Source organism: Triticum dicoccoides, chromosome 1B (genome assembly GCF_002162155.2).
Source record: "Triticum dicoccoides isolate Atlit2015 ecotype Zavitan chromosome 1B, WEW_v2.0, whole genome shotgun sequence".
NCBI lineage: Eukaryota > Viridiplantae > Streptophyta > Magnoliopsida > Poales > Poaceae > Triticum > Triticum dicoccoides.
In genome coordinates, this window is record NC_041381.1 from 366,228,716 (window position 1) to 366,241,939 (window position 13,224).

Sequence of the window (13,224 nt, forward strand, 5' to 3'; positions counted from 1 at the left end):
TTCTGTAACCTTGAGTAGTGTAATGTTCAGAGTAGTGTAATGTTCAGAATTGTGTAATATTCAGACTTGACTAGTTTTAATCACTTGTTATTTGTTCAGCTCCGTACTGGTATAATATACTACTTGTTATGTGACCTGACTTAATGATGCCTTCTTAATTTGGGAGGTGATTGATCTATCAGAATCTGCTTATGAGTATTTCTGTAACATATATGTTCGTGATATATATTTCATGTGGTTTCGTATTTCTGTGATGTTGATCATTTTAGTGCTAGTATTGTGTCTTGTGTAATCCAAATCATATATGTTCTATGTGTGTGACTAATTGTCAGCTAGCTGCTTTTAATAATTCATATTGTTTCTTGTGAATTTACTATCGATGTTATTCTCTGTAGAAGTAAGATGTATGAACATTTAATTTCCAGTCTCTGTGTTAACGATGTTCATGTGAAAATATATATGTTTGTGTTGTTATATATTTCTGCCCCTGTCGCACTAGCTTGTTTCTTCCTCCTGACATCTGCATGCTAGTTATATATGTCCATGTATTTTGACTTCCCTTATCATTGATGCTAGTATTGTAGTTCTCTAGTAGTTTGAAAATACCAATTAGAGAGTGAGTGTCAACCTTAATTTCCCTGTGTTGTTTGTCATCGTCCTTGATTATTTTAGGTTTATATTTTCTTGCGATCATCACCCTTATTGTGTTATCTAGCTTTCGTCGAGCATAGTTGTCATCGCCTAGTCCCTGTGGAGAACACGACATCCGTAGTTTGGGGCATAAAAAACCCGCTATATTATAATTGACCATTTTGGCGCCGTTGCCGGGGAATAGCATCGAGCGATTGTGTGAAGCTATAGACTAGGCTTAGTATAGTTTTTGTTTAAATTTCCAGGCAAATTTATTTCTGTGTTTCTTTTACCTTTTTACTTTTTGTTGCTTCGGCTTATTAGGGTACTAACCCTCTCACCAGTCTTTGATGTTTGTGAGCGTGTGTAGGATATCTTACTATTTGTAGGCTGATTGACAGTTGTGCTTGAATATATGGCTTTAGTACGTGATCTTTGGTTGCCAAGTAGCTTGGGCACGATGAAAGGGCCAATTTGGCCATCTATTGAGGCCGAAAATTTTGAGTTGAGGCCTGGACTTATTGCTCTCGTCTTGCAGAATTAGTTTAGAGGATTACCCAATGAAGACCCTCATGAGCACATTTGTAATGTCCTGGAGTATGCCAATACTGTGCAGTACCATGGCGTTTCCCAAGATGCTATCAAGTGTATGCTGTTCACATTCTCTCTCAGAGATGCTGCTAAGGACTGGTACTATTCTTTGCCATCAATATCATACACTTGGGGTGATATTTCGCAAGCTTTCCTGCATAGATATTTTCCACTTTACAAGCAAGCTGCAATTCGTGACCAGATCCTCAGTTTTGCGCAAGATGGAAGTGAGAGCTTGTATGCAGCTTGGGAGAGATATAAGTATTTGCTTAGAAAATGTCCTAATCATGGGCAAAAGGATCGGTTGGTGCTCCAGATATTCTATAGAGGGCTGACACATGCTTCGAGAGATCTTATTGATATGTCCGCTGGTGGAACAATCATGAAGAAGACCATTGATGGTGCAATTATTCTCATTGAGAGCATTTCCTTCCACCAAATGCAATGGGGTTATGAAAGGCCCAGTTCAAATCCGAAGGTTGCAAGCCATCTGCAATCAGAAGCTGTGTGTTCCATAAGTGAACAGAAATCATCGATGGTGCCTAATATTCAAAACCAGCATGTTCCATTCCGAGGACAACAACATTTCAGAGCTGAATTAGATCCTCCATGTAGAAAGATTGATCTTACTTCAAGTATCCTTGATGATGATTATGATATTTTTCAAGATGATGCAACCATTGTAGATCAGATGGAAACCACAGTAGCAGATCCAATACCTCAATGCAATGAAACTGTCCAGACTGAGTCAAAGTTGCAAGAAGATGTTTATGAGGAACCTACTCTGATTGATGCTAAGTTGAGACAACAAGATATGGAGAAATTCACTTGTGTTAGTCAACTACGTGACTGGTGGAATTTAGTCGTGGCACCAATTGCCCACACTTGTGTTACAACTGTATCTGGGATATTTGTCAAGAAGAAATCATTAGCTCCACCGGTGGTTGCCTCTATCTCAGTTAAAGAGAGTATCTCAGAGAAGAATAGTGAAGATGAGATTCCAACTCCTGCACATACATCTAAGCAAGTCGGAGACATTCCAAGGAGAGAGATACAAGAGGTTGAGTCAAATTTAGAAGAGTTGATACTTTAATATCCTGAGAAGATCCCACGTGTTGCTGAGCTGCATGACTGGTGGAAGTCATCAGTGTCATTGTTGAAACTCAACAGTGATGGTGATGAGGAGAATATTGCTCAGAAAGACAGCGAGGTAGTGATCTCAGCACCCCTACCAGATCATGTTAGTGCATATTCACAGATGGGGACACTTCAAACTCAATTAGGTGTTGCTGGTAGTAGCACCATAGAAGATCCAGAGGAAGAGAGATCTCAACTTGAAGAAGAAATACTCGAAGACGAGGAACAAGATGATCCAAAGCTCGAACAACCAAGTGATCAAGTTGAAGAGTCATCATCTACTACTCTTGAAGAAGCAAAAGAAGTTGCTGTAGATGAACTTGAAGAACCAGAAATTCATTTGCCTATTGTCATACAAGAGCGTGATGTAGCAGGTTTATCTAATCCTCTTGATGACATGCGTCCCTATGACTTATTTGCTTCTACCTTGCATTACATGATACCATCAATTAAGGTAGATTTGAAAAAGTATTTGCTTGGATATGATCATATATACCCTGTTAGTGGCATTACTCACATTAGTGATGATCACATTTACTTTCCTCGTGCTAGACCTATGCTTTATGAAACATATCATTCCCATGCTAGTCTTGAGCTTAATGATAAATATCATCCTCATGTTAGTGTTGACCTTGCTGATTTCTACCATCCTAAACATGTGCTTTATAGCTATGCTTATGTAATTGGATATTCGATTGATGACTTGGAGGGTATTATCCCTACCACTTGCATTGTCTCTTTCGTTGAGTGTTCTTTCAGGTTTTTGCTTCTGCATCGTTCACTTCATGCTGACCAGGTTTGAGGTGACATTCCATGGGATCCTGGTGGATTCACGGCATGGTGAAGAGGAGAAGCAAGGGGCACACACGAAGAAGAGTGAAGCTGGAGCATCCATGAGGAAGGAAAGGAGAAGAGTTGCAGTTGGTGAGGTGATCAAGCGAGTGCTACTTCATTAAGCCCGGTGAGCTGTTTCATGATCCATTCTGAATATCATAAATACATGCTGAACTCAATTGCTAGTTGGGTTGCTTGAGCCAGTTATTACTTGTTGTCAAGCTGAATTTCACCTTTGGCATTGTGCTTGATGTGAATTTGTCAACTTGATTTTTGAATGCCTTGTAAACTAGTGATCTACACCATGCATGCTTTGCTGAAATTAGTGAAAATTATTAGTTTTGAGTGCTCAAATCCCTAGTACACTAGAAAACTTGATCATTTTCTGTTTTTACCTTGATACACCTAGATCACCATGTTTAGATGCTGAATTTGTGCTAAGTGTGTTCCCATTGAGAGCAATCACCTAACCACTATGGATTAGCATGCTATGTTCCCTGGATCGGTAGCATGTGAACCAGACATGGAGAAGTGATGATTCCTATTTTTGTGCTTATGCGTTGTTCATTTAAGATAAGTAATATTGAATAAATAAGTCTGGTCTACCTACAGTAGCATGTCATGTTCCTTGGATCGGTGGCATGTGAAATCTGGTAGCTTGGACAGTAATAAATAAATAAAAATGTAATTGTCAAACCAGGTGTATACCATGTTCTCGAGATCGGTGGTATGTTCCTTTGGGGAGACAAACAAAAACAAACTAATAATTGGTCGAGCCAGGTGTATACCATGTTCTCGGGATCGGTGGTATGTTCCTATGGTGAGACTAATAATAATATCATCATTGCTTTATCTTTGTAAATAAGTGATTTGATCAAAAGATTTAATTCCAGTTCATTTTGCTCTTGGGATCATGCTCTCTTTAGGAACCATTTGGCACAGTCATCATTTAAACTTGTTGATCCTCTTTTATCATTGTAAAAGTTTAAAATGGTCATGCTTACTAGTATCCTACTGCTTTGTAGCACTCTTAACCATCAATTTTCACTAGCTAAGTCCAAAAGCATGCATTGTTTAGAGATCTACTTCACTTGGACATTCTTTACTCAGTTCACTGTTCACATTCTTGCTCTTGTCATATGCCTTTGCTTGAGGACAAGCAAAGATTTAAGTGTGGGGGAACTTGATAAGTATATTTCACATATATAATTTTGGTACTCAAATATAGCATCTACCGTGACATATTCGTCCATTCCTGCCATGATTGATTGAATATTGCTTGATAATCATCAAAAAGGATCATTTACTTGTCTTTGGTCTATCTTGCAGAAATGTGCGCAAAGGCACTAATAATCGTCAAGATTCCGTCTATGTAGCTATCAAGAAGAGTGAAGAAGAGAAGAGAAGGAAGAAGAGACTTGTGTGAGATGAAGAGAAGTAACCAGGGGGCCAGATAAAGAAGTGGGAGGACCTTCTTGTGAAGAAAGAAGAGAAGTAGGAGGGCTAAACAACAAGAACGCAGATCTGAGGAGAGGAACTAAATCCCTAGCGCAGCTTCCATTCCCAAAATCGGGCCTGGCATCTCCATCCCTTCTTTCCCCCGCCTCCTTCTTCCACCTCCGGCCGCCGCCGCGGCCAGGCCAGCGTGGCGGCGCGCCACCCAGCACCTCCACCACGCGCCACCACTCTCCTCCCCCTGCACCATCCATCCATCGCAGCCGCGCCACCGCGCCATCACCAGCATCCACCATCATCGATCCATCTCCACCTTCATTGTTCCATCCCTCCACCATCTCCAGCCACCGCCGTACCTCGCACGCCCATCCAGACAAAGGGGAGCACAGGTGTCTGGTCATCCGCGTGAGGGTGCCCCCGTTTTGCTGTTCTCCTTCTCCTGCGCCCTTCTGCTTGCTTCTTCTCCCGAGTCTACTCTGCTTCTTCTCTTCCCTTACCTCTGCTATTGCTCTTGCTTCTTCTTGTTCCCCACGAACCTCTTGCTTCTTCGTCAACATGACCTGCTGCTGCTTCTTCTTGCGCCCCTTGTTGCTGCTTTTCCTCTGAATCCCCTGCTGAACTGCTGCTGCTCCTAATCTTCTTCTCCAACTCCTTCAGTTCCTTCTCTGAACCTGCTGCCTCTGCTGCTTCTTCTCCGGGACCCCTTGCCACTGCTTCTCTCTGAACCGAACTGCTGCTGCTCCCTCTCCCACGAACCTGCTGCTCTCTCTCTCTCTCTCTCTCAAATTTCTGTAACCTTGAGTAGTGTAATGTTCACAGTAGTGTAATGTTCAGAATTGTGTAATATTCAGACTTGACTAGTTTTAATCACTTGTTATTTGTTCAACTCCGTACTGGTATAATATAGTACTTGTTATGTGACCTGACTTAATGATGCCTTCTTAATTTGGGAGGTGATTGATCTATCAGAATTTGCTTATGAGTATTTCTGTAACATATATGTTCGTGATATATATTTCATGTGGTTTCGTATTTCTGTGATGTTGATCATTTTAGTGCTAGTATTGTGTCTTGTGTAATCCAAATCATATATGTTCTGTGTGTGTGACTAATTGTCAGCTAGTTGCTTTTAATAATTCATATTGTTTCTTGTGAATTCACTATCGATGTTATTCTCTGTAGAAGTAAGACGTATGAACATTTAATTTCCAGTCTCTGTGTTAACGATGTTCGTGTGAAAATATATATGTTTGTGTTGTTATATATTTCTGCCCCTGTCGCACTAGCTTGTTTCTTCCTCCTGACATCTGCATGCTAGTTATATATGTCCATGTATTTTGACTTCCCTTATCATTGATGCTAGTATTGTAGTTCTCTAGTAGTTTGAAAATACCAATTAGAGAGTGAGTGTCAACCTTAATTTCCCTGTGTTGTTTGTCATCGTCCTTGATTATTTTAGGTTTATATTTTCTTGCGATCAACACCCTTATTGTGTTATCTAGCTTTCGCCGAGCATAGTTGTCGTCGCCTAGTCCCTGTGGAGAACACGACATTCGTAGTTTGGGGCGTAAAAATCCCGCTATATTATAATTGACCATTTTGGCGCCATTGCCGGGGAATAGCATCGAGCGATTGTGTGAAGCTATAGACTAGGCTTAGTATAGTTTTTGTTTAAATTTCCAGTCAAATTTATTTCTGTGTTTCTTTTACCTTTTTACTTTTTGTTGCTTCGGCTTATTAGGGTACTAACCCTCTCACCAGTCTTTGATGTTTGTGAGCGTGTGTAGGATATCTTACTATTTGTAGGCTGATTGACAGTTGCGCTTGAATATATGGCTTTAGTACGTGATCTTTGGTTGCCAAGTAGCTTGGGCACGATGACAGGGCCAATTTGGCCATCTATTGAGGCCGAAAATTTTGAGTTGAGGCCTGGACTTATTGCTCTCGTCTTGCAGAATCAGTTTAGAGGATTACCCAATGAAGACCCTCATGAGCACATTTGTAATATCCTGGAGTATGCCAATAATGTCCAGTACCATGGCGTTTCCCAAGATGCTATCAAGTGTATGATGTTCACATTCTCTCTCAGAGATGCTGCTAAGGACTGGTACTATTATTTGCCATCAATATCATACACTTGGGGTGATATTTCGCAAGCTTTCCTGCACAGATATTTTCCACTTTACAAGCAAGCTGCAATTCGTGACCAGATCCTCAGTTTTGCGCAAGATGGAAGTGAGAGCTTGTATGCAGCTTGGGAGAGATATAAGTATTTGCTTAGAAAATGTCCTAATCATGGGCAAAAGGATTGGTTAGTGCTCCAGATATTCTATAGAGGGCTGACACATGCTTCGAGAGATCTTATTGATATGTCCGCTGGTGGAACAATCATGAACAAGACCATTGAGGGTGCAATTATTCTCATTGAGAGCATTGCCTTCCACCAAATGCAATGGGGTTATGAAAGGCCCAGTTCAAATCCGAAGGTTGCAAGCCATCTGCAATCAGAAGCTGAATGTTCCATAAGTGAACAGAAATCATCGATGGTGCCTAATATTCAAAACCAGCATGTTCCATTCCGGGGACAACAACATTTCAGAGCTGAATTAGATCCTCCATGTAGAAAGATTGATCTTACTTCAAGTATCCTTGATGATGATTATGATATTTTTCAAGATGATGCAACCATTGTAGATCAGATCGAAACCACAGTAGCAGATCCAATACCTCAATGCAATGAAACTGTCCAGACTGAGTCAAAGTTGCAAGAAGATGGATTGCCTCTTGGGCTGTTGGGGAACAATACAAGGAAGAACAGCCTCGCGAGGGTCTGTTCTTGGTTGGTGCGATGAACTGATGAGAGGGGTTCAGTCGCTCTAACTACTGGTTTCTTGGTGAGGATCTAGATTGCCTCTACCCTGGGGGTGGCTAGTCCTATTTATAGGCGAAGGCCCTGGGCCTCTTCCCAAATATTGAGCGGGAAGGGCGCCAACAATTGGCCATTTTGAAGGGGAACAGCGGGTACACCTATCCTGACTAAAGTTGGTCCTCGCCTGCCAAAGGCTCTGGTCATGACGCCGGCTTGGGCTCCACGATGACTCCCTTCCAGCCGTTGGGCTGGTCTTGGTCTTGTTGCACCAAAATGGATGCCTTTGCTTGATACTCTCGCCTGCGCTTGCTCCCTTTGCACCAAAGAGGAAGGGAGGACACTGCGCGGGCTGGCGCCCGACTGGCGCCCTTGGTCGTCATGGCTTGCGTCATGGGCACCTCGCGAGGTACCCTGCCTTGAACTCTCCGCCTCCTCATGAGCCAGCCTGATGAGGCCGTGCCTGAGGAAGCTCCTTGTCATCCGCCCCGCGAGGCTTGGCCCCTCGTGAGGGTCTTGAGCTTGCGTTGATGAAGATGGGCTGTGCTGGGCCTCCTTTGAGCCACGCCGCAGGCAGGCAAGTCTGGGGACCCCCGTTCCCAGAATGCCGACAGTAGCCCCCGGGCCCACGGCGCGCCCGAACTTGGCCGAGCAGAGAGGCGAAAGGGCAAGTGCGAAGCGTCGCGGGCCCTAACAGCCTGCGGCCTTGGGCGCCGCGTGGCGGTTGATTGGACGTGGGCGGCTCCACTTCCCCATGATGCCTTGGTAACCGCACGGATTCGACAAGTCCCTGCATGCAAAGCGGGTCATGATTACCTGTGATCATGGAGGTCGACGGTTGGCCTTCACTGGCTATAAGTAAGGAACAGCAGGTGCCCTTCCAGCCTATCCCTTCTCGTTTCTCCTTCTTCTCCATGGCTCCACCAAGGAAGTTCTCGACCACAGAGAAGGGGAAGGGCCGCCAGGTCGAGTCTCCCTCTCCCCCGCCCAAGCGCGGTCGAGGTCGCCCTCGCAAGCATCCCGTGGCCTCCACGGCAATCCCCCGCGGTCACGGAGGTGGCTCTCAGCTTGGCGACGAGCGGCTGGCCATGGTCGGAGGGCGTGCCCCGGCCGCGCAACCCCCGAGGCCGTGCCTCCATGCTGCTGAGGCGCTGTCGGAGTTCATGGTGTGGGCGGAGGAGCCGTCCGGCGCCCGACTTCAGCTCCCGCGCTTCCTCCTGGGTGAGCTCCCGGCTGGCACCCTGGGTGGCCTCTGGCTCCAGGCGGATGGCTGCTGCAGCCGGGCTTCATGGGCTTCTCTGGAAGTCTCTGCTACAGGGAACTTGTTCCTGACCCGCGGCTGGCAGATGTTCACTCGCGCGCGTGGTCTTCGCCGCCGGTGCTCCCTGCACTTCAAGTACGATGGCGATGCCACCCTCTATGTGAGGGTGTTTGGGGAAGATGGTCGCCGCATGGGGTGCTGCCCTGAAGACGATGACCGCGGCGAGGACTCAGCCCCGGCGTGGATGGAGAGGGCAGCGCGCGGGCGGCTGGCGATGCCCGTGACTCCTCAAGCTTCACCAACTCTTCTTCGGGTGGTGATTCTTCCAGCAGTGGCCGCGGCCACCCCCCGCGCCGCCGCGCCTGCTTGGAGGGTGGCAGCGGGTCTGCTCGCCGCCGCGCCCCGGTGAAGCACGAGAGGGAGTCCGCCTGAGCTCCGGAGGCGGCTCGGGTCTTCCAAGAGGGCCGGCACGGGGCGTGCTTCGCCTGCTTTTTTCCTTTCTTTTCTCCTGCGCAAAAAGACAGCAATGTGTGGACCCGTGGAGGCGCGTTCGGGTTAACGCTGTTAGTTATCGTACTGCTTTTGTTATCCTGATAATGTTCCTTTCTGTTGTACGCCCATTCGCAAGTGAACTCCGGCCCTGGCCGCGGGGGCGACCGATCCAGGCCCCGTGTTCGCGTTGCGCTGCCCGTGAGGCATGGTCAGGAGGGGTGCTCCAGCTGTGGACCAGGGCCGTGAAAACTTGAGCGAGAGTGGTAGGAACGCTCGCGAGGGCTCCTGGGGCTTCTGCCTCGTGAGCCCCCACGCAAGAGAAATCGAGGCGAGAGAGCGAAAAAGGTCAAAGAACCTCGGACCAAAAGGTGGCGATAGTTTCGATAAAAACTCCAAATGGGAATAACTAGTCAACTGCAGAAAGCAAATGAAAAAGCCGCGTCCGGCACCTAGTCTAGTCTTCGACGTCTTCTCACCAGTGCGGAGCTAAGTGCTGCCACTGGGCGTGGGAGGGAGCCCCAGGGCCTGAGGCCGGCACTCCTGAGACTCCGGGGCGTGTACAACCCCAACTCTTTATTACGTGAGAGTGTCACGGGCGGCGAGCTTCACAGGCGTTGGCCTTCTTCACAGGCTTCGGGCCTTTCTTCAGGGAAGCAAGATTCACGGGCGTTGGCCCTCTTCACAGGCTCCGGGCCCTTTCCAGAACGCGACAGCTTCACAGGCGTTCGCCTTCTTCACAGGCTCTGGGCCCTTTCCAAAAAAGATGAACTTCACAGGCATTCGCCTTCTTCACAGGATCTGGGCCTTTTCCAAAAAAAAGATGAACTTCACAGGCATTCGCCTTCTTCACAGGCTCTGGGCCTTTTCCAAAAAAGATGAACTTCACAGGCATTTGCCTTCTTCACAAGCTCTGGGCCTTTCCCAAGAAAGATGAACTTCACAGGCATTTGCCATCTTCACAGGCTCTGGGCCTTTCCCAAGAAAGATGAACTTCACAGGCATTCGCCTTCTTCACAGTCTCTGGGCCTTTTTAGGGGTAAAACCTCCGGAGGTGCTGGATGTTCCACGCGTTCTGTATAGGTACTCCCTCTTGAGTCTCCAAGTGCACGGAGCCGGGCCTGGAAACATGAACAACCTTGAACGGGCCTCCCACATGGGAGAGAGCTTATGTAGTCCCTCCCTGGAGAGGACCCGTCGGAGCACGAGGTCTCCTACCTCGAGAGTTCTGGGGCGGATGTTGCGGCAGTGGTATCGCCGGAGTGCCTGCTGGTACCTTGCCGCCCGCAGTGCAGCTTCTCGACGATGCTCCTCCCCTAGCACGAGCTCCGTCCCCCGCATGGCGTCCTGCAGCATTTCATCGAACGCCAGGACCCGCGCGGATCAACGCTTGACCTCGTGAGGGAGGACCGCTTCGGCTCCGTAGACCAGGAAGAAGGGGGTCTCTCCAGTCGGCTTGGTCGCGGTCGTGCGGATGGACCACAACACGGACGGAAGCTCGTCATACCAGCCTCTGCCGCATGCCTCCAGTTTCTTCTTGAATGTCTTGGTCTTGAGGCCTCTCAGGACCTCTGCGTTGGCCCGCTCGGCCTGTCCATTGCTTCGGGGGTGCGCCACCGAAGCGTAGCATATCTGTGTCCCAAGGTTAGCACAGTATGTTTTGAACAGGTTACTGGTGAACTGCGAACCGTTGTCGGTGATGATGCGGTTCGGCACTTCAAACTGGCTCACGATGCCCTTGATGAACTTGACCGCAGAACCGGCGGGGATGGTGCAGACGGCCTCGACTTCGGCCCACTTGGTGAATTTGTCCACGGCGACGTAGAGGTAGCGATAGCCCCCCGGCGCCCGAGGAAAAGGGCCCAGGATGTCTAGCCCCTAGACCGTGAATGGCCAAGTGAGGGGGATGGTTTGCAGACCTCCTACCGGCTGGTGGATCTGCTTGGAACGGAATTGGCAAGCCTCGCAAGCCTTCACGAGTTCAACAGCGTCATTGAGCGCAGTGGACCAATAGAAACCGCTGCGGAACGCCTTGCCGACGAGGGTCCGTGACGATGAATGATGCCCACAATCTCCACCATGTATATCTGCCAGCAGTTCCTTCCCCTGTTCCCTGGTGATGCAGCGTAGGGACACGTCGTTCGGTCGTTTCCGGTAGAGCTCTCCATCCATGATGTTGTATGATGTGGCTTGTCGCGCCACATGCTCTGCCTCCTCCTCCTTCTCTGGCAAGGTCCCTTGCGTTAAGTAACTCTTGAGATCTGTGATCCAGCACCCCTCTTGAGGTTCCATCATTAGGAGTAGGCGTGCTCCTGAGGCCGGGCCACAGGCTGGGACTCCGGAGGCAGGTGGCTGAGGGAGCTCCACCCGAGGCTGTGCTGTGCTTGATAATGGTGGCAGGGCTGAAGGCTTGAAGAGTCGCTCCTCAAAGACGCCCGGCTACTGGGGTAACCTCCTGGAGGCTCATTTGGCGATGTCGTCAGCCTCTTGATTAGTGCCGCGGGGCACGTGCTGCAGCTCCAACCCCCAGAACTGTTTCTCCATCCTGCGGACCTCCGCAAGGTAGGCCTCCATGTGTTCATCTCTTGGCTCGTACACTTTGTTGGAGAAATTGACGAGGAGCTGCGAATCGCCCTTGATGGTAAGGCTCTTCACCCCTAGGGCAGCGGCGGCCTTCAGGCCCGCTATCAGTCCCTCGTATTCTGCTATATTGTTGGAGACCTTCTCGCCTTGCTGGAAACAGAGCTGCACGGCATAGTAGAGCTTGTCCTGAGCGGGAGATATGAGCTCCGCCCCAGCTCCAGCGCCCTGCCTGGAGAACGCTCCGTCAAAGTACATGACCCAACCTTCTGGCGCTTCGCTTCCTGGGGAGAGGGATCGATCCTCGCCGGCCCTGAGGCCCGGTGCCTCCGTCCATTCAGCCACGAAATCTGCCAGCGCGGCCCCCTTGATGACTCTGGTCATGCTGAACTCGAGCTGGAATGCTTGCAGTTCAATGTTCCACTCGGCGACCCTTCCGGCTGAGTTGGGGCTCCTGAGCACCCTCTCCAAGGGGTATGCCGAGACAACCTTGATTGGATGACCTTGGAAGTAGTGCCGCAGCTTGCGCGAAGCCACCAGTAGTGCGAGGAGGAGCTTCTGCGGCATGGGGTATCGTGCCCTCGCATCCCGTAACACTGTGCTGACAAAGTACATCGGGTGCTCGACGAGGCTAGGGGCGTCAGTGCTGGTGGCGTCTCCCGGAAGCCATGGTGCCTCCTGAGGTGGCAGAGCCTCCGGAAGCTGGGTGCCTGGATGGAGGGCCTCTCCCGCCTTTGGTGTGCTCTACTGCGACGACCGATCTTCTTCCATCGCGGTGTTGGCTTCTGCGAGTTCCTTCTGATTCGGCCTTGCCTTGGCTCGCGTGGCCGCTGTGGTCTTGGCCCGACGCTCCTCCCTGACTGCCACCAGGGCTGCGCTAGCGGAGTAGGGAGTGGCAGCGAGGTAGAGTACCAAGGGCTCCTGAGGGCGCGGGGCCACCATCACTGGAGGGCTGGTCAGGTACCTCTTGAGGTCTTGGAATGCTTTGTCGGCCTCTTCAGTCCATTCGAAGGGCCCCTTTTTCTTCATCAGCTGGAAGAAAGGCAGCGCCCGCTCCCCCAATCGGGAGATAAAACGGCCCAGCGCCGTCGCGCGCCCCGTGAGCTTCTGCATTTCCCTGAGGGTCTTTGGTGGGCTCATGTCCTCAACTGCCTTGACCTTTTCTGGGTTGGCCTCAATGCCTCGGTGGGATACGAGGAAACCCAGAAGCTTGCCCGAGGGAACTCCGAACACACACTTCTCCGGGTTGAGTCGCAGGCTCACTGCGTTGAGGCTCGCGAAGGTTTCTTCCAGGTCTTGTATCAGGGTCTTGGCCTCGCGAGACTTCACCACGATGTCGTCGACGTAAGCCTCCACATTCTTCCCGAGCTGCGGGCCCAAG